This window comes from Silene latifolia, chromosome 10 (genome assembly GCF_048544455.1).
Source record: "Silene latifolia isolate original U9 population chromosome 10, ASM4854445v1, whole genome shotgun sequence".
Taxonomy (NCBI): Eukaryota; Viridiplantae; Streptophyta; class Magnoliopsida; order Caryophyllales; family Caryophyllaceae; genus Silene; species Silene latifolia.
This window is the reverse complement of record NC_133535.1, coordinates 128,938,560-128,964,675: the sequence shown is the minus strand read 5'-3', so window position 1 is coordinate 128,964,675 and position 26,116 is coordinate 128,938,560. Positions and strand designations below refer to the sequence as shown.

Sequence of the window (26,116 nt, the reverse complement as noted above, 5' to 3'; positions counted from 1 at the left end):
GTGGTCAGCTTAAGTACTAGCCAACCCTTTGGTGGACTCCTTAGGGTACTCACTTTGTTTTAGAAAAATTGTGGGTCTTGGGTGCGGTGGTGTGTATCCGCATGTCTAGGTCTGCGCAGATTTTAGGCTAGGGTTGTGTTGTGTCTTGGTCATGTTTTGATAGAGCCTCTGAGCCAAGATACCGGTTCGATTACCTTCCCTACCTCGTGGTATAGACTCGAGTTACAGAGTGACTATTGACCGTACTAAGAACTTATGCCTGTGTTTGATATATTGCCCTTTCTTGTATGGTGATTTTATGAATTGTAATAGGTGAGATGTAAGCCGGTTACAATTGATAAAGTTTGGATTACTATTTGTTATTTGTTTCACATGATAGCTTAAATTGGTCAGTTTAGGGTTCATATGTTAGAATACTTGATAATTGAATTATTTATCATGTTGTTTACATGTTACATTACATGTTACATTAAATATGATGTTTCGTGGCTGGGAGGACTCGAAGTTACTCCCCACTGAATTGTGGCTTTCGTGTTTGTCTAAAATGCGATTGACAGGTTGATGACGCTTAGTTGGGGTACACAGACGAGCTAGTGAGCAAGGAACTTTGGACCTAGTTTGGCTATTTTTGTAGTAAACCTTTTAACTTTTGGTTTTGTATATATTTTGAAGGGACATATGTCTCCCTCTTTTTCTTTGGTTTGTATCACTATAATTCCTTGCTTTTAGCATAGTTATGTAAATTAGTTTATTAGTCGCCACCAATTTTTATGGGAAATTGGAACCGTTCGAATACCTCATGTCATGTCAAGACACAAAGTAGAGACATGAACACCAAGCAATCGTTACCCTTAGCATTCTATGTCTAGAATGACTCTCGTGGATGCCAATGAACACGGGTGTTCACGGAGATCTGGAGTAAGGGGTGAGAGTACGTATTAGGAAGCTCTTTTGATCGAACACCTAATCCCGCCCGCCTCGATAGCGGCCTCTACTAATGATTAGGGAAGTTATTCGTACTTGATATATCGTCGGCTATATGCATGCAATGCAACATCCAAGTTTTAATCCTAACATGTGAAGATTAGACTAAGTCGGTTGACACGTAATTTAGCAAACAATTAAGGTCGAAGTTGGATTTAATGCCCAATTACATGTGAGAACATTCAAATGATACAAGAAATAATGATAAATACAACAAAAGAAAATTACAATAATGAAAATTACAATAATTACATTGGATTTAACGATTTATGTCGAAAATACCTTTAAAACGGATAATTTGAGAAAAAGAATAAAAGAAAGAATTAACGAACAGATCAGTGGGTGATAATACGATTAATAGTTAATTATACGTAAGCTAATTAAACTAGGTCAAGGCGACAACGGAGTTCAGAGGCAGAATTCAACCCGGAACAGGCGCAGTAGAACTGCGTCCTTTGGAATAGGCGCAGCAGTTGCTGCGTCTGTTCCTGACTTGAATTCTGGCTGTGAAGCCGGAATTGCGTGTTGTTAATACTCGTTGGTGAATTTAATGATTGATTAAGTTATTTACTCGGATGAAAGTGATTAATAGGTTATTTACATATGAATAATGGTCATAAAGCAATAAAATACGGATGAGACGGATGCAAACGAATTAATTACATGAACAAAAGATTGATTAATGGATTAAACAAACTAATTAATTAATTTGGTTAAATATGACGAATTGATAACAAATATAATGATGAATACGACAATAAACAGATGAAAATATATCAAAGATCGAACTCCAGAAACTCAATATGAACAAATCGAATTTCTACAACCCGGATTGAATTTAATGATGAAAACTCGCAAATATGAATTACTTGGGATTTAAGTCGGAACAATGATGAATTATATATGTTAATGAATGATGAATTATACATGTGAAATTTTTATGCAATTACGTCGAAGAATTAACGAAGAAACAAATAACAAATCAAAAGAAAACGAGTTTACAGAGGACGAAGGAAGAAGAAAGGAAGCAGGAACTGCGGCAGCCTCACGAAGAGGCGCAGCAGATACTGCGCTCCTTCAAGAGGCGCAGCGATTCTTTGCGTCCTTTCTCGACGGTTTGTCTTCCGGAAATCCGTAAAAAGAGGTTTTAAAGCATGGTTTTAGAAATCGGTTTTAAAAGGTACTTTCGACATAAACCTTACATTAGTGATACAAAAAGTAAATAAAACAATAACAAAAGGAGAGATTTACACCCTCAGACTTACATGTTTGACGAAACGAGAAGGACTAAGATATCGATTAGCGATGCTCGACTCGAACTATAATGCAAATATGAAACTGCCCTCGTAAGAGGAAAACGATTAGATTAATTAAGTTGATTGATGTGGAGTTGGTCAAATTGGTCGGTCATGCAAACGGGGAGGCTGGTACTCAGAAGGATCCGAGCTTACGTGGTCGAAAGTTCAAGCACGTAGACGCCAAAAAGTAAGAACAAAGGTCTAGAATGCAAAGGGAGAAGAGAAGGGCGGACACTCGCGTGAGAAATATGAGGAACGAAGGCTCCTATTTATACTAATCACGGAATTAGGGTTTAGGAAAGGAGAGAAAGATCCGGAAACAACCGACTTAGGTTAAACACGGAAACTTGGACAAAAAGAAAGCACTTGAGGAAGAGGCGCAGCACTTGCTGCGTCCTTTCCTCAGCGGGTTCCTCCTGCGCAAGAAAGCGCGTTTGACAGCCTGTCGTATTTTAGGCATAACTTTCTCTACAAGACTCGGAATTAGGTGATTTCGGTGGCGTTGGAAAGCTAAAAGAAAGATCTAGAACTTTCTGTGAAATAGGCCTGACCCAAAAAACTCGTTATGACCTCGTAGAACGGGCCTAAAGCTCGGGTTGTCAATTTAACTAAATGAAATGCACATTTTGTAATGTAAACTTTAAGTTTAGCCTAATGAAGTGACATGGGACTCAAAATGAGATATAATCTCAACATTTTGTGACATCCTAACCTTAGGTAGACAAGCCCATTGCTTTGACTCGGATTTGACGGTGTTAGGAAATGAAGACGGTTTTTGACCCGGACTCCAAATGTACTCTAATTACTGTCAAAACGACCGTATCGGCACGTAGATGACAATTATGAGGTAGACATTAATGTTTGAGCAATCACTTGACGATAAACTTACGAACTGTCACAAATCGTTCCGCGTAGCAAACATGCGGCCCAATCATCACCGGGTGGTTTGCGAGGGGTGCAGAAACGAGGTGTCTACAGAGCCCCCACTTTGACTGAGGCTTGGACAAGGCGAAAGTCAAAGTATAGCCATCAGTTCAATCGAAGATTACAACTCGACGACTATGGCGACGCGAGGCGCTCAAGGGGTCCGAGCCAAGGACCGTCGTCGGGAACATTTTAGAGTCTGTCGACTATCGGGGAGGGTCGTTTAAAGTCCATTAGACTACGTAAGGAAGCTCGCCAGCCATAAGAAGAGACCATACCTGAGACTTCTTTCTCGAGATGCTTCCGGAGGTGCATAGGAGCTAAAGGTAAGCGTAGGAGCTAAGGTTAAGACCTAAAAGATATATAAGGATTGTGCTAGGGTGTGGGACCCTAAAGGAAAGCATCGACGGGAAGGAGGTCAAATATAAGTTCAACTTAAGGGGTAACCAAGGTTTGAGTGTAGGAACTCTAAGAAAAGGATGATCCTAAAGGAATATGATCCTATAAGGAAAAGGTGATCCTAAAGGAATATGATCCTAAAAGGTATAAGGTGATTTTAAAGGAATATGATCCTAAAGGAAAATTGGGATCCTAAAGGAATGTGATCCTAAGAGGAAAAGGTGATCTTAAAGGAATATGATCCTAAAGGGAAATTGGGATCCTAAAGGAATGTGATTCTAAGAGTAGAAGTGTATGAACTTTAGGGAGTTTGGGAACCTAAAAGAAGCAAGGTGTGTGAACCTGGGTATATGAACCTAAAAGGAACAGCTGGTATGGGAACTTAAAGGCTTATGAACCTAAGAGGAATGGGGATCCTAGGGTTAAGTTTAGGAACTACTGGGTTACTAATTCTTGTTTTAAACGCGTGCGTTAAAGCTTTCTGAGGTATGAGAGCTCCAAAAGGATTTATGGGTTTATGAACCTAAGGATGTTGGTGTGGGGGCTTAAAGGTTTATGAACCTAAAGGAGGCCACTTTGGGATCTAATAATCTAGGGGTAAGAATCCTAACTTTGGGTTTACGAACCTAAGGAAGGAGGCTTTGGTTTGGGAACTTCTGGAGAACGACACCTTTGCCGAACTCCACGGGAAGCCAAGAAATATTGTGAGTAGCAGGACACAGGCGGGAATTGCTGAGGAGAAAACTGCTTGGGTAGTCTTCAAACAAACTTCAGAAGAATGTTGGGGTAAACAAGAAATATTGCAAGTAGCAGGACACAGGCGGGAACTGCTGAGGATAAATCTGCTTGAGTAGATGTTTAATCTCCAGGTCTTGAGAGGGAAAGTCTATCCGCTTACTCTCGTTGGGGAACATAATGAAGGCGTGTCGAAACACCTGTTGGGAAATACTCGCTCGTTGTGACAAGCAAGGTCTTGGTAAAGTACTGCTTCTGATACTTACCTGCATGGTTAGTAGCCACACTAGAATGCAATCTAATATATGCACGTAAGCAATTATCACATGGACCTCGAATGAGGAAACATAGGTTTGCAAAAGTTGTTTCCTTATAAAAGTCGTTTAAAACATGCTTAAAGAAATTTGTCATTTGTAATGCGTTATGCATATTCAATGGGCTTTAGACACGTGACTGACGCGACGTAGACCTTATGCGGACGTGAAATACAGACTTAGGTTTGACTGACGCGACACTAACTTAGATTTGACGCGACACAGGGATGACTTTGACAGACTTTGTTTAAGTATGCGCAACCCCTAGCCAAGTGTGGGTGACAATGCGTATCAGTTCCAAAGGTAGAAGAATCACAAGAATGATGATGGCATATAATGACAAGGCATGAGCCATGGATCATCTGTCTACTTGGACATCTCTCGCCCCCGTTTGCTGTAAAAGAGAGCCCTCTTGAGGCACGATAACTTGGAGAATCGATCTAAGACCTTTGTCATTTTCCGGACCGAGTACTAGCTTGGCTTAAAATAAGAGAGGAATAAAGGAAGGGTGGCGTCTCGAAAGAGAAGCCCCCAGGATGAGAATATGACTCTGGCATTTGGTGAAAAAAGGGGTTGGGCGACAATAAGGAGCCCCCAGTATAGAGGTGTTGGTTGTGGAAGGGATGTTAATTGAGGTTAGAAGGTTGAAAATTGGGATGGTTGATAATTGATGTTGAAAGTTGATAATTGAGGTGGTTGATAGTTGAGGTTGAAAGTTGGGATGGTTATATCCTTGAGGACTGCCTACGTATTCACGTGACGTGAAATCAAACCAGATCGTAGTTCTGATGTTTGGTTAATTTTGTAAGGGTGTTGTGGTTGTATCCTTCTTGTGTAAGAAAGGACTGCCTACGTATCCACCGAAAAGGTGAAATCAAACCATGCTCGTAGTTCAGGTGTATGCCTAAGCTATGTTGTTAGGGCCTTAAAGTGTAGGGGTCACAAGGGTAATATTCCTTTGGTGACTCGAAGAACTGATTTGAGATAACTCCCTCTGATCATAGATCAAAGAGGTATAATTAGGTTTGTAAAAATTTTCCTTGTCATGTGAGCACACCCAAAAGTGGACCCTAAGGATAGTATGGGTATCTCCCGTTCTAGGTAGCAAAGTATTTGAAGACTCCGTGTATGGGTCAAGATGAAACTGGATTGGATATTTGGAATGTGGAGCTCGGTAATAAGAGGCTTTGATGAACAAATCTCTGGAGCTTAATTTTGTGGAGTTAAGGCTTTATGGGATTATGTCTTGTAACGTGGCTTGGAAATGGAGTCTCTTGGCTTGACGTAGCCTGAGCACATAAAGGTGGGTTAAAATGACGTGGGATCAAGTTTCCATGTCTTGGCCCTAAAGGATAGGTATATTTGACAAGCTTGAGAGGATTCTCAAAATTCCTAACTATCTCCCTGTAACGGTCTCGACAAGGACTTAGGGTGTGTGATGTGTGAAAGGCTAAGTGAGGGTGGCTAGCTAACCATCTCGATCGGTGTCAGTATTTCGTATTTGATTTTAGGTTTGTTCTTGATTCAGACTCGGATTCTTGGTCTAGAATATATTTCGGCTTCTTGCTCAGATTTTTGATTCGGTTTTTTGAGGATAACATTGACTTTTGATATTGACTTGTTTGATTGAGCCTTCTTCTTTTGACTCTTTTGTCTTGGATTACGGGCATAATTGTGGCCTTAGATATTGACCTCAGTTTCTCTTGATTGAGCCTTTTGTCTTTCATCATGGCTCGTATCGTCTTGGATGGACTTGGGTCAGACTAGCACTTTTAGTGTGAAACGGGTTGGTCTTTTAGTAACACGGGTTGTTTATTGTGGGGAATGGGCTTGCCTTCCGTCATGGATTGTCAACAAGGGAGACGGTCTGGATTCGTCCTAGAATCTTTAGAGATATGCTCGTCCTAGACTAGGGTTATATTGTGGTTTCTATTGCCAGACATGGAATAGGTAAGAAAAGAACACGGAGTTTCAGGTCCTCTACAACTTTGAACGGAACATCATATAAGTGCACTCGCATTAACTGTCATGTGTTTTTCGTTTTAAAATGTCTCAAATCAATTCTTGTTGTCACAGGAAAAGGGATAAAGGAAGAGATATGATAGAATATGTGGATTGAAAAGTGTATCTTTTATTGAAATGGATAATAAATGTATTTAACATAGATATGAGAAGACACGTGACTCATGGGACAGCCCCCAGGTTGTCACTAGGAATGAAATGGACAAAAAGAAAGTTCCTAGAAAAAATATGGGATAGAAAGCCTAAGACTCGGACTCGGACTTTGACGCGATCTTAGATCCAGACTCGTAATCATCGGCCCATGCTTGAACATTTCTCTTCCAGCAACTGGCTTCGGCATCAGGCTTTGAGCATTCACCCATTTGAGCACCTCATCCTCATCATTGGGAACACTGAAAGGATAATAGTCAAGAAGAGTTTCTTGATAATTGGTATATCCATGATGATTGCCTAAGTTACCTTGTGGGCTAAAGTTTGAGAGGGACAACTTCCCGTCTTCGATCATATCCTGAATGACGTTTTTTAATTTGTAACATTTCTCCGTATCGTGCCCTTTGCCTCTATGGTATTTGCAGTACGAGTTCTCATCCCAGAACTTGGATTTCCTTTCTGGTTCGGGTGTAGGTCCTATAGGCTTCAACATTCGTTGTTCCATGAGTCTCTGAAAGGCATCGGCGTATCTAATACCAATGTTGGTAAATTTCCTAGGAGGTGTGCCCTTATTTTCGGAAGCCTTTGTAAATGACCTTGGAGGGTTGTTAGGTTTCTTTGATGAAGGATCCATGAGGATGCCTTTATTGATTTTGATTCCTGGATGATAAGAACTAAGAATAGATTGTCCATTTGTCGCTTTCTCCTTAGGACTGTTAAGTTGAGGGTTTGTCTGGACACTTTTCATTTTAAGAGGTTGGGCATCAAGCTTCTTACCCATTTCGGTGAACTGGTTTTCTATGTTGGAAAGCCGAGAGTTTAAGCTATCAATGGCTCTTTCTATTTTGGAGAATTTATTGTTCAAGGCCATGGAAAGCATGAGCATTCCATTTTGGATATCTTCGTCTTCGAGGACATTGATCTCTTCGTTATCATGATGATTGAGGAGATGAGAACAATCCAGGAATGATTCTTCATCATGTTTAATGATATTGGACCCAAGAGGGTCGGTCTTCTTGGATTTCTTGGCGGAAGGTGGCACAGGAAGCTTGCCCTCTTCAATCATATCCTGAATAATATGCTTTAGACAAAAGCATTCCTCCGTATCGTGTCCCCTACCTTGATGGTACTGACAATATGAATCGCCCTTCCATCTAGGGAATATCTTTTCAGGGTCTGGGGTTGGTCCGATTGGATGAAGTTTTCCCTGGGAAACCAATCTTCGTAGAGCTACTTCATATGTGGTTCCGAGGTCAACGAATTCCCTATGGGCTCGTCCCGGCCTTCTGGGTGGAGTTTGCAAGAGGTTAACTCCCTTTCCTTCATTGGCCTTCTTAGATGGGTGAGTTGTGTTGAAGCTATGCCCTGGCCTTAGGGTATGAGAAGATGGTAAAGGTTTCATCATGCTGATCGAGGCCATTTCGTGCTCACAATTAAGTATATGTGGTCGTTGGTCAATGGTCGATACAAAACACAATTTATACTTCACAAACAACTCTACAATTAGTAAAGAGGCAAGTAAAGGTCGGATCCCAAGGGACGGGTATTGAAATGAGAATTCTATTGTAACTAGTAGTGTCTAGGGGTGTCACAAATTGGGTTGATGTAGAAGGTCACTAAACTAGAATAACAATGAAAATAAACAAGCAAGATGAATAAAAAGGGGTGTAAACAATTGATTAAAAGCACTAGGGTGTCATGGGTTCATAGGGGAATCATGGGATATGATCATACAAACATGTTCTCAAATTATAAGCAAGCAATTATTGTTGTGATAGATTGAGTTGGGTTATATCTTACAATCCTAAGAAAGTTTGGGTCCCGGAGCCGAATCGATTAGATTGTACAACACCTACAAGTCGACTTAATCTCTCCTACTCAACACATGCATGGTCTAACAAGACTCGAGTTGGGTTATGTCTTACAAGTCTCATTGAAAAGATAGAAGATGATAGTAAATGCAAGGATTCATAGGCTTAGCATTTCATCAAATATAACATGTGCATGTATTAAGATCAAAACAAGCAAGCAAAATAAGATATGAAAGCATATTGATTTAAGCATGAATCATTCCCCATGTTGGTTTCCCCTAATCACCCATTAAACCCTAGCTAAGAGACTACTCACTCATTATTATGTTGATCATGCTAGAAAGGTTGTCAATCATACTAACATAATGAAACATGATGAATAAATGAAAGTAATTAACAATAATTAAAAGGGATTAAGAGATTATACCTACTAATGATTCCAATAATAAAGCAAGAATAAAAGAAGTACTTGAATCCTAGATTGAGAGGTTGTCAATCTCCCAATAATAACCCAAATAATCTTCAATTACCCAAAATAAAGGATGAACAAGAGAGAGATTAAAGAACTAAAACTTGGATTAAAACTTGATTAATACTTGATTACAATATTAAAGAGAGATTTGATTGATATTAACTACACTAATTATTGATAAGAAGAACATGCTCCTCTAATTAGACTAATGGGGGTATTTATAGTGAAAATTAGGGAGGATGCATTAGGGATAACTAAGGGCTAAACTAGTAATTACACTTTTTAAGTTGAGCAAGGAGAATCCGGTATTTTCTGAGAGAAGGGCTTCTCTTTTCGTAGCTTGAAGAATGAAAATCGTGTTGTCATCGAAATCCGTGCGGATCGAGTCGGGACGGCCGGATTTGGGCTGGGCAATCCGAGCGGATTCAGGAGAGGGACGCTCGGATTGTCTTTGGGGAATCCGAGCGGATTCCAAGGTGGGACGCTTCGGATTGGGCCGGACGGACGGCGGCGGATTTGGTACAATCCGTTCGGATTGTAGTTCAGCGTCAATTCTTCTTCTTTTCTTCCCTTTTCTTCATAAATTCCTTGGGGATTTCCTCGGGGACTCAAGGATCCTTTTCTCAACATTGTTCTTCTACTATGATATGTACAAAGGCCTTTTAGTCTTGTCTCTCCTTGATGCTTGGTCATTGAATACAATCAATTTAGCCTCGTTTTGCCATGAAAATGCAAGATTCTTACTCCTTTCCTACCAAGGGATCAAAATCTCAAAGAATATGCAAAACAAAGAACTAAAGATAAGAAATGACCCAAATAGGCACTAAAAAGCATGGAAACAATGGTAATTCGGGGCTAAATATGCGCCAATTATGGTCACATCAAATATCCCCAAACCGAACCTTTGCTCGTCCCGAGTAAAGAGGTGACAAAGACTAGGACCAATACTAACCTAACCTAATAATAATAGCCGATATGAGACAATTAGCGGGTCTTACTCCGCCCCTTCAACTCACAACAAGACAACCATGAGGTAGGATGCCTTCTTGCAAGGCAAGGTGGGTCTTGCCAAAATGGCGACACATCCAAACATTAAGCACACAAAATCAAGTAATGGATGCATCTACAAAAGAATAGCCACTTTCCTCATCTAAGTGGCGGAAATTATCTACAAGGGAAGCAATTCAAGGGTACACAATCCTTCATAGATGCAATTTGTTCAAACTACTAGGCCTAGAAGGATACCAATAAATCACCTCCAAGTTGTGTCAAGCTAGGGTACCTTTGTCCTCAATTGTTAAATGCTTTTGTCAAGAGTAGACTCCCTATGGTGTTAGAAACACTGGAGGATCGCGGAATTCCCCCTCTTGCCTAGACAAGAAGAAGGGTCGTCCCCTCTCTACCATGCACAAAAATGGATACGATGGATAAAGGGATCGATAGTAATTGAGTTTTATTTTGGGAGTTTGCTTTCATTTTTGTTTTTCCCCCCAATTTCATTTGGCATTTGACATTTGAGAACACTTTCTTGCCATTTCTTTTTGATTTTTGGCTTTTCAATACTTGACAACTTTTTGCATTTCTTTTTGAACATTTTCAAAGTCACCCCAATTAGTAACGAGGGTGCCTTGTATTTGAAGCTTAGGAGTTCTATTTTTGCTCCTCTTTTCATTTGATGCATTTTTGCAAACTTTCTTTCACTTTTCATTTCTTTGAACTCAAATTGATTTCTTTTTGTGCCCATTCCCTTTGATGACAAAAATGTATGGTAGAACATGGATGAATGATGGAAGTATGCATGGTTTCAAGGGTCACCTTGGAATAAACGGTAGCCAAGGAGTTATCACACCACAAGGTACTCTTGACTAGGCCTTAAACCATGGGTCAAAGGATACTAGCATGACACATCCTAGGGTGTTTTACAAGTATTCTAACAAGCAAAGTCTTAAGAATAAAAAGCATCTACTAGGGCCTATATACACTTGTCAAGCTTCCCAAGTAGACGGTTTCGCAAAATTTTTCTAACCATGCAAACTACATGCCATGATGCAACTAGCATATACACATCCTAATGCAAATGATTCTACCAACTAATATGGCATATAAGCTAAATGCAATCCTAAGTTCACATTGTTTTACCGCATCAATCAAAATAAAGCCACATAGTCATTAACATAAAGAGGAAAAAGGAGATTGGAAAGATCATACCATGCGGTCTTCAATATCCTCATGTCTCGGATGTGGCGTAGTCAATCAAAGTGAACAAGGATAAAACAAACACAATATATACAAGACAATATATACAAAGGAAATGAACTTGTTTTTGGTTTTTCAATTTTTTCAATTTTTTTGTTTTTTGAAATTTTTCAATTTTTATGGTTTTTGAATAAAAGTTAAGTGTTAGAATTCCCATCCCCACACTAATATGGGCATTGTCCTCAATGGCCAAAATGATGGAAATTATGCAAAAAATGATGCATGATTTCTATACTAAATGCAATTCTACACTAAGCTATACTACATGATGCATGGTTTTTGTTATGACGGAGAGGATAATTTAGATTACCTCCCGTTGTGTATGCATAAACTTCCCCAAACCAAATAAGACACTATTGCTAATGTCAAAGCATTGGGGTGGTTCATGCACACACTATGCTATGCATGAAACTAGATTGTCATTTTGGATTTTCAAAAAAATGGGAACAATAAAGTAAGAACACCTCAATGGAACCGAGGTGTGAGTCCTTTGATGTTGCTAGGACTAAACCAACAATGATCAAAATGAAATAAAATACAAAGAGATATAGACAAACCATAGGAGTGTAGGAGTCTCCAAGGCTAGTCTTCCATCATGCTATCATCATCATCACTTCCCTCATGAGAAGTGGTCACATTGCCACTTTCCTTGGCACTTTCTTCATCACTTTCTTCATCATCTTGTTCATCATCATCTTCACCATCTCTTTCTCCATCTCCACTTGCTTCTTCCTCAATATTATCATCAATTTCTTCACCATTTCCAACAACCTCATTGTCTTCTACCACGTCCCTAGATGCACCCGGAAACAAGGCTTCTTTATCCGCCCAACTAGGCAAAGGACAAGATGGATCAAGGAGTCCTTGCCTAGCTAGATGTAGGAGGGGAGGATATTGAGCCAAATATGCATTCTTCCGATCTTCATAAGCTTGCTTGTGCATGACTTGCATAAGAAGAGTGACATAGTCTTTCCCAATTTCAACTCCTTGCGGTTTGAATTCTTCATACACAAAGGGGTAAGGCGGTATAACAATGGAAGAGGAGGGGGTTTCATGATCACCCTTTTGTTGTTGAATGATGTACTCGGCTTCTTCGGATAGGGGAAGTAGATAGTTGGTCCGGTGGACACTTAGACGACAAATCTTCGCGGGTAAAGTGAATGATCGAGCCTCACTAGGAAGCCACCCATACTTGGTGTCAAGGGGATTGTGAGCAACCCACTTGAACTTGTTAATCATGATAGACATATCAATAAGATGGCCACCTTCCTTAGCCTTGTACTTGCTATCCTTATTGAAATTAGGATCAAAGTGCTTGGCTAGGACCGTGACTAGGCCGCCATTAACAATAACGGTTGTACCCTTCTTCCCACTATCAACATGGAGCCATCTATCAACCAATAGCCTCAAAGAATTGTAAGGCTTGGTATGAATTCTTCCGATATTCAAAGCCGATTCAAGGAGAATAAAATCAAGTCTTGTGAAATGATTGGTGTCTTTCCTAGCAATTATGGTATTTCCCACAACTTTGTGCCATACTCTTATGCCCGGATGATGGACCAAAAGAGCACGACAAGCATGAAAATCATCAAATTTCTTCCCGGAGATTGCCTCCCAAAGAGGCTCGGGGTCATACTTCCCATTTTGCTTATGATATTTCTTTTCATCGCTAAGACCCAAAATTTCACCCAATTTCGAAAAGGCAATGCGTCTACTAGTGTTAGCTAGACGAAACTCAAGATTTTCCCTATTTTCAACTTTTGTGACTCTTAAAGAACTTAAGAATTCCAAGACAAGGGAAGGGTATGTCAATTCCTTTGTTTCAAACAATTTCTTCAAACCCATGGCATTGAAAAAGGCTTTTGTTTGTTCAAGAACACCCAATTTCTCCAAAGCATCTTTACATATGAATTTGGTGGATTGAATTGATTTCAAAGCAAACTTGGCAAATGTCTTTCTATGGGTATCGGAAATAAAAGTTACCTCCGGATAATGCAAGAGTTGATCGATTACCGGAGTAGAAGGTGATGCTCCCATAAACGTTTGTTGTTGTTGTTGTTGCACTTCCAAATTTGGTGTTGATACCACCATTGCCAAAGCTTTCTTTGTTTGGAGAGCTTTTTGCCTTTGAGAGAGAGCCTTTGCTTTTGGTGCCTTTGTTGCCTTTGTTGCACCCTTTGTCCTTGCCATTTGATGAACTAACCAAGAAAAGAATCAAAAATCTTCAATTTGTAGAATGCCCAAATCGATTTGAAGGTGAAAGGCTTTGCCTTTATGAAATCAAAAATCGACTCAAAGGTTGAAGAATTTGTTCTTGGTTTTGATTTTTATTGAAGATGGAGTGATTGATTTGTTGTTTGAAGGATGGTTTGATTTGATTTTGGTGGATTTTGTTGAGGGTTTTTGTTTTTGTGATGGAGAGGATGAGGGTTTTGATGTTGTGGGTAGTGTTTGTGAATGAATGAATGAATAAATGAAGGTGGGGTGGGTTATAAAGAAGTCGACAATTTCAAAACGCAGGGACAATCCGTGCGGATTGGGCGCAATCCGTGCGGATTCTGCAGCTTCAAAATTTTCAAAATCCCGCCTAGAGACGGGCGGATTCTGGGGAATCCGCTCGGATTCTTCTGTGATGGGACGGGCGGATTTTGTGCAGGACGGACGGATTTCAGTCCAGAGATTTTTCTTTGTTTTCTTCAGCTGCAAGACGGGCGTCTTGTATAAAAGACGGACGGATTCTGTGAGACGGGCGTCTTTCCAGAAATCCGCTCGGATTCTTCAACAGTCAAGAAATTTTCAATTTCAGCTCAGCTCAGGACGGGCGTCTTCTCAGCAGGACGCTCGGATTTTTTGAAGACGGGCGGATTAGCAGTAATCCGCTCGGATTTTGGTCCTTTGTACCCGGATTCATTCCATTCGCGCACAATGCATTTCCCTTTACCATTCTTCCATTCTTTCTTTCAAATCTTGTGTTCTTCATTGTGGGGGTACTACTAAGGCATGAATAGCCTAGGCAATTGCCATCCCCACACTAAGGTAAAGCACTACACATCAATTAAAATTGTTAGTCCCTCCCTCACTTCTCTCTTTTCATGACAATTATTTTGATCAAAGTAAATAAAAATCCAAAAATGACAAAAATGCAATACAAAAATTGAAATGTAAGTTAGGGAGTTAGAAATATTTACAAGTGGTGGTTTAGGGAGGACTCCACCAAACTCTCATTCTTGATGAGATGTCAAGGGGGCATGTTCAAGGTGTTGTTGATGTTGCTCAACACCTTGAAAAAGTAATCAAAAGCTTGTTCATTGTTATGGTAGAGGTCCTCAATAGACCGTGCCCCTTGTTGTTGATCATGATCGATGGCATGCCCAATGTAGGGATTAAAGATCCCTTCAAATTCGTCGTCCCAAAGACCACAAACTTCATTGAGTTGATCATTGAAAATCTCTTGCTTAGATGGAGACAACTCTCCCAATTTCTTCTCTTGGCCAATGAGGCCATCCTCTTCTTCCTTGGTTGATTTTGATGAGCTTTGCAAGCTCTCCTTGTCACAATTCACTTGCTCTTTGAATGGAGCATCTTCAACTTTCTTCCTCCATTGGAGTTCCGATTTCTTCCTTTCATCTTTCCGGCTATAATGATCAATCATGAAACATGGCTCATGCAAACGAGGAGCTCTCATGGTCTTGTCAAGATTAAAAGTTATGCTTTCATCTCCCACTTCTAGAGTGAGCTCTCCATGTTTCACATCAATTACCGCACCCGCGGTGTGTAGGAAAGGTCTTCCTAAGATGATTGGAATGTTGGAATCTTCCTCCATATCAACAATGACAAAGTCCACCGGGATAAAAAACTTCCCAATTCGCACGGGGACATCTTCCCATATCCCTAATGGTGTCTTCGTCGATCTATCGGCCATTTGAAGAGTGATATTGGTGCATTTAAGCTCTCCCATTCCCAACCTTTTACTTACCGAGTATGGCATGACACTCACACTAGCCCCTAGATCACATAAGGCTTTGTTGATCGTCGTGTCGCCAATGGTACACGGTATTGAGAAGCTTCCCGGATCCTTTAACTTTGGAGGTGAACTCCCTTGAAGTATTGCACTACTCACCTTAGTAAAGGCGATAGTCTCAAGTTTCCGGATCGACTTCTTCTTTGTGAGGATATCTTTCATGTACTTTGCATAGGCCGGTACGTGATTGATTAATTCCGTGAAAGGAATTGAGACTTCTAAGTTCTTCACAATCTCCATGAACTATCCAAGTTGATCATCAAATTTGGGCTTGGCTTGACGACTTGGAAAAGGAAGTCTAATCATAATGGGCTCCTTTTCTTTGGCCTTGTCTTCATTTTTCTTTGAACTTTCTTCTTTTGATGGTTCCCCTTCTTTGGGGCTTTGCACAACAACTTCATTCTCACTAGCTTTCACAACTTCATCCTCAACTTGCTTCTTTGGTGCCTCATATCTTGTACCACTTCTCAAGTGAATGGCACTAACCGTTTCATGTCTAGGGGGATTACTTTGAGGCGGTAATTGCCCCTTTTGTCTTTGTGAGCTTGAAGATGCTAGTTGAGTCAATTGTGTTTCCAACATCTTGGTGTGAGCTAGAATGTTGTTGATGGTGGTGTCTTTTGCTTGGCTATCTTTTTGCATTTGGGTGAAAAATTCTTGTTGATTCTTTTGCATTTGGAGGACCGCTTTTTGGACATCAAAACCTTGGTAATTTTGGTGATTGTATGGATTTTGATTTTGGTAACCTTGGTTTTGATTGTAAAAGGGTCTTTGATTTTGATTTCTCATGGGTGGTGGAGTGTATGTTGTTTGAGGGTTTTGAACATTTTGGCTTTTGTATGAGAGATTTGGATGGAACTTGGTGTTTTCATTGTAAAAATTTGAATAAGGGGTACCACTTTTGTAAACTTGGAAAGCATTAACTTGTTCGGTTGTTCCCCTACACTCACTTGGGTCATGACCCAAAGTTCCACAATTCTCACATATCCCACTTGGGATTGATGAGGATGCCGTCATGGCATTGACATGAAGCTTTGATGATTTTGAGTTTTCCTCAAGTCTAGCCATAGCTTGTTCAAACTTCAAGTTGATTGTGTCAATGTGGGCACTAAGTTGAGCACCCAATTGAGTAACGGAGTCCACTTCATGCTTTCCTCCTCTAGTAGCCTTGCGAGGCCTACTATATTGTGAATTATGGACCGCCATTTCCTCAATCTTGTTCCATGTTTGATTGTCATCAACTTCGGTGAACATTCCATTTGATCCCATATTGAGAATGTTCCTTGAGTCTTCATATAAACCATTCCAAAATTGTTGCACTAAAAACCATTCGCTAAGTCCATGGTGAGGACATGAGCGACAAATACCTTTGAACCGCTCCCAAGCTTCATACAAAGATTCTTCATCCCTTTGCTTAAAACCCGTAATTTGAGCTCTTAGCATGTTAGTCTTTTCCGGTGGGTAGAATTTTTTGTAGAAAGCTAGAGCTAGCTTCTTCCAAGAATCTATTCCAAGGGTGGCCTTATCAAGGCCCTTCAACCATTGCTTTGCGGTGCCGATTAACGAAAAAGGAAATAAGACCCATCTTATTTGGTCTTGAGTCACGCCCGTTTGAGAGATAGCATCACAATAATCGCAAAAGGTTTCCATATGAGAATGAGGGTCCTCACTAGGCATTCCCCCGAATTGGCTCCTCTCAACTAGTTGGATGAAGGCGGACTTGGCAATAAAATTACCGGTGAGATGTTGCGGTGTAGGAGTACCATTTGGTAGATCCTCCTCGGTGGGTATAGAGTGTGACGGGAATTTAGGCATTGTAGGTGGATTTTGTGGGATATTGTGTAATGGGTTTTCTTCTCCTTCTATTGCGAAAGGATTGACAAACTCACTAGTGGGTTGAACAACTTCACCAACACCTCCCAAATTCCTCCTTACAAGTCTCCTATTATTCGTCAAGGTTCTTTCGATTTCACGGTCAAAAGGTAACAAATCTCTTTGTAACCTTCTAGACATGCAAAATATCAAACAACTCAAAAACAATTAGAACAAACCTTGAGGAGTTTTACTTCCCCAAGGTGAAAAAGACACAACTAATAACAATAAAAGAAATCTTAAATCAATTAAACACCGTCCCCGGCAACGGCGCCATTTTTGATCGAGGCCATTTCGTGTTCACAATTAAGTATATGTGGTCGTTGGTCAATGGTCGATACAAAACACAATTTATACTTCACAAACAACTCTACAATTAGTAAAGAGGCAAGTAAAGGTCGGATCCCAAGGGACGGGTATTGAAATGAGAATTCTATTGTAACTAGTAGTGTCTAGGGGTGTCACAAATTGGGTTGATGTAGAAGGTCACTAAACTAGAATAACAATGAAAATAAACAAGCAAGATAAATAAAAAGGGGTGTAAACAATTGATTAAAAGCACTAGGGTGTCATGGGTTCATAGGGGAATCATGGGATATGATCATACAAACATGTTCTCAAATTATAAGCAAGCAATTATTGTTGTGATGGATTGAGTTGGGTTATATCTTACAATCCTAGGAAAGTTTGGGTCCCGGAGCCGAATCGATTAGATTGTACAACACCTACAAGTCGACTTAATCTCTCCTACTCAACACATGCATGGTCTAACAAGACTCGAGTTGGGTTATGTCTTACAAGTCTCATTGAAAAGATAGAAGATGATAGTAAATGCTAGGATTCATAGGCTTAGCATTTCATCAAATATAACATGTGCATGTATTAAGATCAAAACAAGCAAGCAAAATAAGATATGAAAGCATATTGATTTAAGCATGAATCATTCCCCATGTTGGTTTCCCCTAATCACCCATTAAACCCTAGCTAAGAGACTACTCACTCATTATTATGTTGATCATGCTAGAAAGGTTGTCAATCATACTAACATAATGAAACATGATGAATAAATGAAAGTAATTAACAATAATTAAAAGGGATTAAGAGATTATACCTACTAATAATTCCAATAATAAAGCAAGAATAATAGAAGTACTTGAATCCTAGATTGAGAGGTTGTCAATCTCCCAATAATAACCCAAATAATCTTCAATTACCCAAAATAAAGGATGAACAAGAGAGAGATTAAAGAACTAAAACTTGGATTAAAACTTGATTAATACTTGATTACAATATTAAAGAGAGATTTGATTGATATTAACTACACTAATTATTGATAAGAAGAACATGCTCCTCTAATTAGACTAATGGAGTATTTATAGTGAAAATTAGGGAGGATGCATTAGGGTTAACTAAGGGCTAAACTAGTAATTACACTTTTTAAGTTGAGCAAGGAGAATCCGGTATTTTCTGAGAGAAGGGCTTCTCTTTTCGTAGCTTGAAGAATGAAAATCGTGCTGTACTGAAATCCGTGCGGATCAGAGTCGGGACGGCCGGATTTGGGCTGGGCAATCCGAGCGGATTCAGGAGAGGGACGCTCGGATTGTGCTGGGGGAATCCGAGCGGATTCCAAGGTGGGACGCTCGGATTGGGCTGGACGGACGGGCGGATTTGGTACAATCCGTTCGGATTGTAGTTCAGCGTCAATTCTTCTTCTTTTCTTCCCTTTTCTTCATAAATTCCTTGGGGATTTCCTCGGGGACTCAAGGATCCTTTTCTCAACATTGTTCTTCTACTATGATATGTACAAAGGCCTTCTAGTCTTGTCTCTCCTTGATGCTTGGTCATTGAATACAATCAATTTAGCCTCGTTTTGCCATGAAAATGCAAGATTCTTACTCCTTTCCTACCAAGGGATCAAAATCTCAAAGAATATGCAAAACAAAGAACTAAAGATAAGAAATGACCCAAATAGGCACTAAAAAGCATGGAAACAATGGTAATTCGGGGGCTAAATATGCGCCAATTATGGTCACATCACATGCCTATCTTGTCTTCCATATTGATGACACGAGCGCTCAAGTCTTCGATGATGGCCTGAAGCTTAATGAGTGCAGTACTTAGTCCCTTGACGTCGACAGATAAACGTTCTTGAACACTTTCATTGGAAATTGTGGAATTCCTACCGAGAAGAAAATGATACACATTACAACTTGATTTGACACGGGATTACGCATACTAAGGTAACAAACAAAGGATACACGACGAGACGAGATGACTAGACTCTTGACTTGTGAATCCGTGAGTGACTTCTCGTGTTTGGACTCACGATGTTTGACTTTTAATTTTAGACTCGAGTGTTGACTTTGACGGAGTGACATTTATACAGTTGACCTTATTGACGGGATTGAAGACACGTGTTGATTCTGGACTCGAGGTTTGCTTATAGGTGTTAAGAAGACTATTGTAGTTTAGACTGAAATATGAGGCCCATTGAGACTCGTGTGTTGAGCCTCGGAACGTGTGACTCGAGTGTTTAGATCCTAACTGAATTGGGGTAGGGGGTCTAAAATGACGGCGTGACGCCTTAGGACTTGACTCGAAGACCCAAAAATGTAAAGGAAAGCGGGTTTATGACTTGACAGAGTTCCGACTAGGACATAGTCGGTTTGAACTTTGACTCTAACTTAGCCCGATTGAATTTACACATTTATATTTACACGGTTTGAAAATATTTTGAATAAAACGTTTTTGGTTTTTTTTTTCCTTTTTTTTTCTGTTGTTGTTTCGTTTTTTTTTTGTTTTGTTGTTTTGGATTTAATTTTGAAATGGGTTTTAGGCCCGAAGTTTGACTCGACATTTGGACAGAGTTTTGACTGGTTTTGCGTTTTTCGAAAATTTTATTTTAAAAGAGGTTTTGATTTTTTTCAAAATTCGTCATGGTTTTATTTAGAAATGGTGATCACGTAAGGTACAAACATTTATACAAGCATTATAACGGGATGCTGAGTGCATTTAGAAGGGTTTTGGTTTAAAGGGTGGGTTGCCATACCGAACCATCAAACCCGAAGTCTGTGGAGAGGCTCGTACCAAACAAGAGTAAGGCCGATTCCTAGTCCATTTCCTCAAGTAGTGAAGGCCCTTGATACAAACAAGAGTAAGCATCATGGTATGGATGACGTTAATCGCTATCCATCCTTAGGCCCAAATAAGAATTAGGACCGTTTAGACGGGACGATTGGTTGAATGGGTTGGGTTGGGCCTAGGAAGACCGAGTTATGAAAACCGACAATTGTCTTGTACAAACTATTCCCTAACCTTGTTCAAGTTTCACCCTTGGCTACACGTAAGTGTATTATCCCCAGCGGAGTCGCCAAACTGTGGACAGCGGGGGGCCCACGGGGCGCTTGGGTTGGAAAAGAGAAACAAGCGTTTGCATTTTTGTATGGAGTCGCCACCAATTTTTATGGGAAATTGGAACCGTTCGAATACCTCATGTCATGTCAAGACACAAAGTAGAGACATGAACACCAAGCAATCGTTACCCTTAGAATTCTATGTCCAGAATGACTCTCGTGGATGCCAATGAACACGGGTGTTCACGGAGATCTGGAGTAAGGGGTGAGGGTACGTATTAGGAAGCTCTTTTGATCGAACACCTAATCCCGCCCGCCTCGATAGCGGCCTCTACTAATGATTAGGGAAGTTATTCGTACTTGATATATCGTCGGCTATATGCATGCAATGCAACATCCAAGTTTTAATCCTAACATGTGAAGATTAGACTAAGTCGGTTGACACGTAATTTAGCAAACAATTAAGGTTGAAGTAGGATTTAATGCCCAATTACATGTGAGAACATTCAAATGATACAAGAAATAATGATAAATACAACAAAAGAAAATTACAATAATGAAAATTACAATAATTACATTGGATTTAACGATTTATGTCGAAAATACCTTTAAAACGGATAATTTGAGAAAAAGAATAAAAGAAAGAATTAACGAACAGATCAGTGGGTGATAATACGATTAATAGTTAATTATACGTAAGCTAATTAAACAAGGTCAAGGCTACAACGGAGTTCAGAGGCAGAATTCAACCCGGAACAGGCGCAGTAGAACTGCGTCCTTTGGAATAGGCGCAGCGATTCTTTTGCGTCTGTTCTCGACCAATTCTGGCCGTAGTTTTAATTGCGTGTTGTTAATACTCGTTGGTGAATTTAATGATTGATTAAGTTATTTACTCGGATGAAAGTGATTAATAGGTTATTTACATATGAATAATGGTCATAAAGCAATAAAATACGGATGAGACGGATGCAAACGAATTAATTACATGAACAAAAGATTGATTAATGGATTAAACAAACTAATTAATTAATTTGGTTAAATATGACGAATTGATAACAAATATAATGATGAATACGACAATAAACAGATGAAAATATATCAAAGATCGAACTCCAGAAACTCAATATGAACAAATCGAATTTCTACAACCCGGATTGAATTTAATGACGAAAACCCGCAAATATGAATTACTTGGGATTTAAGTCGGAACAATGATGAATTATATATGTTAATGAATGATGAATTATACATGTGAAATTTTTATGCAATTACGTCGAAGAATTAACGAAGAAACAAATAACAAATCAAAAGAAAACGAGTTTACAGAGGACGAAGGAAGAAGAAAGGAAGCAGGCAGGAACTGCGGCAGCAGCCTCACGAAGAGGCGCAGCAGATACTGCGCTCCTTCGAAGAGGCGCAGCAGTTGCTGCGTCCTTTCTCGACGGTTTGTCTTCTGGAAATCCGTAAAAAGAGGTTTTAAAGCATGGTTTTAGAAATCGGTTTTAAAAGGTACTTTCGACATAAACCTTACATTAGTGATACAAAAAGTAAATAAAACAATAACAAAAGGAGAGATTTACACCCTCAGACTTACATGTTTGACGAAACGAGAAGGACTAAGATATCGATTAGCGATGCTCGACTCGAACTATAATGCAAATATGAAACTGCCCTCGTAAGAGGAAAACGATTAGATTAATTAAGTTGATTGATGTGGAGTTGGTCAAATTGGTCGGTCATGCAAACGGGGAGGCTGGTACTCAGAAGGATCCGAGCTTACGTGGTCGAAAGTTCAAGCACGTAGACGCCAAAAAGTAAGAACAAAGGTCTAGAATGCAAAGGGAGAAGAGAAGGGCGGACACTCGCGTGAGAAATATGAGGAACGAAGGCTCCTATTTATACTAATCACGGAATTAGGGTTTAGGAAAGAAGAGAAAGATCCGGAAACAACCGACTTAGGTTAAACACGGAAACTTGGACAAAAAGAAAGCACTTGAGGAAGAGGCGCAGCAGGTGCTGCGTCCCTTGGAAGAGGCGCAGCACTTGCTGCGTCCTTTCCTCAGCGGGTTCCTCCTGCGCAAGAAAGCGCGTTTGACAGCCTGTCGTATTTTAAGCATAACTTTCTCCACAAGACTCGGAATTAGGTGACTTCAGTGGCGTTGGAAAGCTAAAAGAAAGATCTAGAACTTTCTTTGAAATAGGCCTGACCCAAAAAACTCGTTATGACCTCGTAAAACGGGTCTAAAACTCGGGTTGTCAATTTAACTAAATGAAATGCACATTTTGTAATGTAAACTTTAAGTTTAGCCTAATGAAGTGACATGGGACTCAAAATGAGATATAATCTCAACATTTTGTGACATCCTAACCTTAGGTAGACAAGCCCATTGCTTTGACTCGGGATTTGACGGTGTTAGGAAATGAAGACGGTTTTTGACCCGGACTCCAAATGTACTCTAATTACTGTCAAAACGACCGTATCGGCACGTAGATGACAATTATGAGGTAGACATTAATGTTTGAGCAATCACTTGACGATAAACTTACGAACTGTCACAAATCGTTCCGCGTAGCAAACATGCGGCCCAATCATCACCGGGTGGTTTGCGAGGGGTGCAGAAACGAGGTGTCTACAAATTACAGCGGGGTGTTCCATAGTTTTGGGGTGGACCGTGCTTCATGGAGAGAGCCAGTAAGCTATGGGTATGGCTACCTCGCCGAACTTAGGGGACCCGACTATGGGAGCCAGCTGGACGAGGAGGGGTGATGGACTGGTGGCGGGGCAGAGACGTCAGGAACAGGGGGAGATGACATGATGGATGCGGATACAGATGCGGATTTTTGATGAGTTCGTTTTCTGATTGTTATATGTTATGTTGAACTTTTTCGGTATTTGGATATTAGTTGCCGCTTTTTTTGCTTTGTGTGTGGTTATGTACTTTGGCCATAAGGCCAAGATTTATTTTCCTTTAAGTTACGTTATGTTGAGGTGAACGTTTCCCTATAGATCGACGCTTAGCAATGTCGATTTGAAGGTACATTAGAATTGCATGACGGAAACTCGGTTGATTGTTGTCTGCCACCTGAGTACTCGACCGAGTAGCTTCTACTCCGCCGAGTAATAACTGCACTCAGCCGAGCACCCAGGCTGGGTTTTGTTTTATGGAGTTGTGATGGTCTTAATGCGTGGCCTATATCGTGGTGTCGTCAATATGTTTTTGCATTTGATGCGGGTTATGATAAGTTCAGAAATTGAAGCGGGATATTTGGTTTTGGTGCCAAGTTTATTGAAGCCTTTCAATTTTGTTGTTGCATTCGCTGTAATCTTCGTAATTAAGTATATGCTCGTGTGTCTATTTAATTGATTTGGCATATTGTTTTATACTAGCATGTCCGTCCATGTTTCCAATTTGTTTTGGGAGTGAACTTCGGGGATGATAGGCATGTAGCAACCTAATCAAAGATAAATACCCTAGACACAAATGAATGTAGTAATAGGGGTCGAACACAAGGAGACGGGAGTTGTTAATTAGTTGTTACGGGGTGAATTCTATCAAGGTCGGTTATCGTATGATTGCTTGGTTTGGTTGGTAAACTTATGATAAAACAATAATAAAGGAATAGTCTAGGGAGGTCGGGTCACACATGCAAATTATGTAAATGCTCAAGTTAAACATAGGAGTTGATAAAATTGTTAATTGTTTAGGCTTAAAGACAACCACCTCTCGGCCTTATTGTCAACCATAGGTCGGGTCCTATAGAAATCTCGTTATGACTAGGTCATCCTACTGACACGTGTTTAGTCTAATTCAATTTCGTGCCTCTCAAATTATAAAAGTGAATTAACAAATTTAATCTAAGATAGTGATCATTTATCAAAGATTAACGATACAATGCAAACATGTGAAAGAAACAATGAAACGATATTATAACATCTTAATTCAACAATCGCAAGAACTACTTATGCATGGTTTCCCTTATTCCTTAGACAATTTTAACTACTCTTGCATAATGTAAATTAAACTAATGACAAATGATAAAGTGATCATAATTAGTAAATGGAAATGACAAAGGAAAAACAAAGTAGTACTAAAAATGAGATTACCTTTATAATGGAAATAGAACTTGAATATATATAGAAGAACAAATACTTGAAATGGAAATTGCAAATGAACTTGAAATGTTTAAAGGAGATTACAATAAGGAAATACTTAAGGGAAATCTAATCTAACCTAAACTAAAAACTGAATTGGGAGTATAAAAGTGACGTAGAAGGTGTGTAAGAAGTGTCGGATCAACCCCCTTTATATAGGAATAAAGGAGTAACATAAACGGGCTTAGAAGAGGGTAACCCCAATCGGGAACACCACACCCCCATCGGGGTCATGGTGATTTGGCTTATTTCACTTAATTCCGTCTTAAATGGCAAGAGAATCCAAAGCCTCGTCTTTATGCTCCTTAATTCTTCCGTCAAAATGCATAATTAGGAATCCTAAGCTTCATCTTTCACTTGATCATTTGGACTTTACTTGGGCTTTTATTTTATTTGTTTACTTGTGCATCAACCCAAGTTAGTTTTGTGCTCGGGATTTTCCAATTCTTCCCAAAATGCCCCTATGCTTCCCGAAATACCTTTGCATGGTCAAGACTTGCTCTCATTAGCTTCGTGAACTTGGGTAATTGCTAATTTGACGGGAATAAGCTTCCGAGTGCTTTATTTCCTAAAAAAGGCAATGAATACGAGCAAAAACATCTAGAACACGGAATTAACTCACAAATACACTAATAAAAGTGCAATAATCAAATAAATCGAGCTAAAAATGGACCTATCAAACTCCCCCAAGCTAAACCCTTGCTTGTCCTTAAGCAAGCGCACAATATAATGTATGATAAGGACAAGGGTACGAGCAACAATCATCCCCTTCAAATGCAATTTCCATCAAATAACTTTAAACTACAATGAATCAAATCTCAAAACAACATGGGCATAGGGAAAATGCAACAACATGGATGAGATTTATATGACGGCCTAGCATAAAGGACTTCACGTGGACATTTCAACTCTTGCATGATCTTATTGACATTGAACTCCTTACGGGAAAACACTCACACTGATATTATGAGCAAGGCAATTTATATGTGAATGTGACACTCTCCTATCTACGACTCAAGAGAATGCGCCCGCAATCTAGTATGGCAAACATTCCAAATCAACAAGACAATGCTAACAAGAATGCACAAATAGAAGCCAAGATAAGACATAAAAGAGGGTAGGACTAATGGGTAAAAAGTGGACAAACGAGTTTGGATATGTGGAGTTAAAGGTCAAGCTAATGAACCATCCAAACGAGCAAAGAGTGCTTAAATAACCCAATACCGATCTTATAGCAATAACCTATTGAACCAAAGCAGCATATGGCCCAAATTAAAACTTTCATAACACAAAATGAACTTCCCAACTGAATTTCTTCATAAACTATGGAAGATCAAATTTTTCTCTCTTTT

At 39.7% G+C, this 26,116-nt stretch overlaps 1 non-coding gene across 1 annotated transcript; it reads left to right on the top strand.

The window, feature by feature from the left end:
• Positions 1–16,722: 16,722 nt before the first annotated feature.
• LOC141610033 (small nucleolar RNA R71) lies at positions 16,723–16,829 on the top strand. The gene has a single exon (XR_012527928.1). It is a non-coding gene; the product is annotated as a small nucleolar RNA R71 (small nucleolar RNA).
• Positions 16,830–26,116: the final 9,287 nt, after the last annotated feature.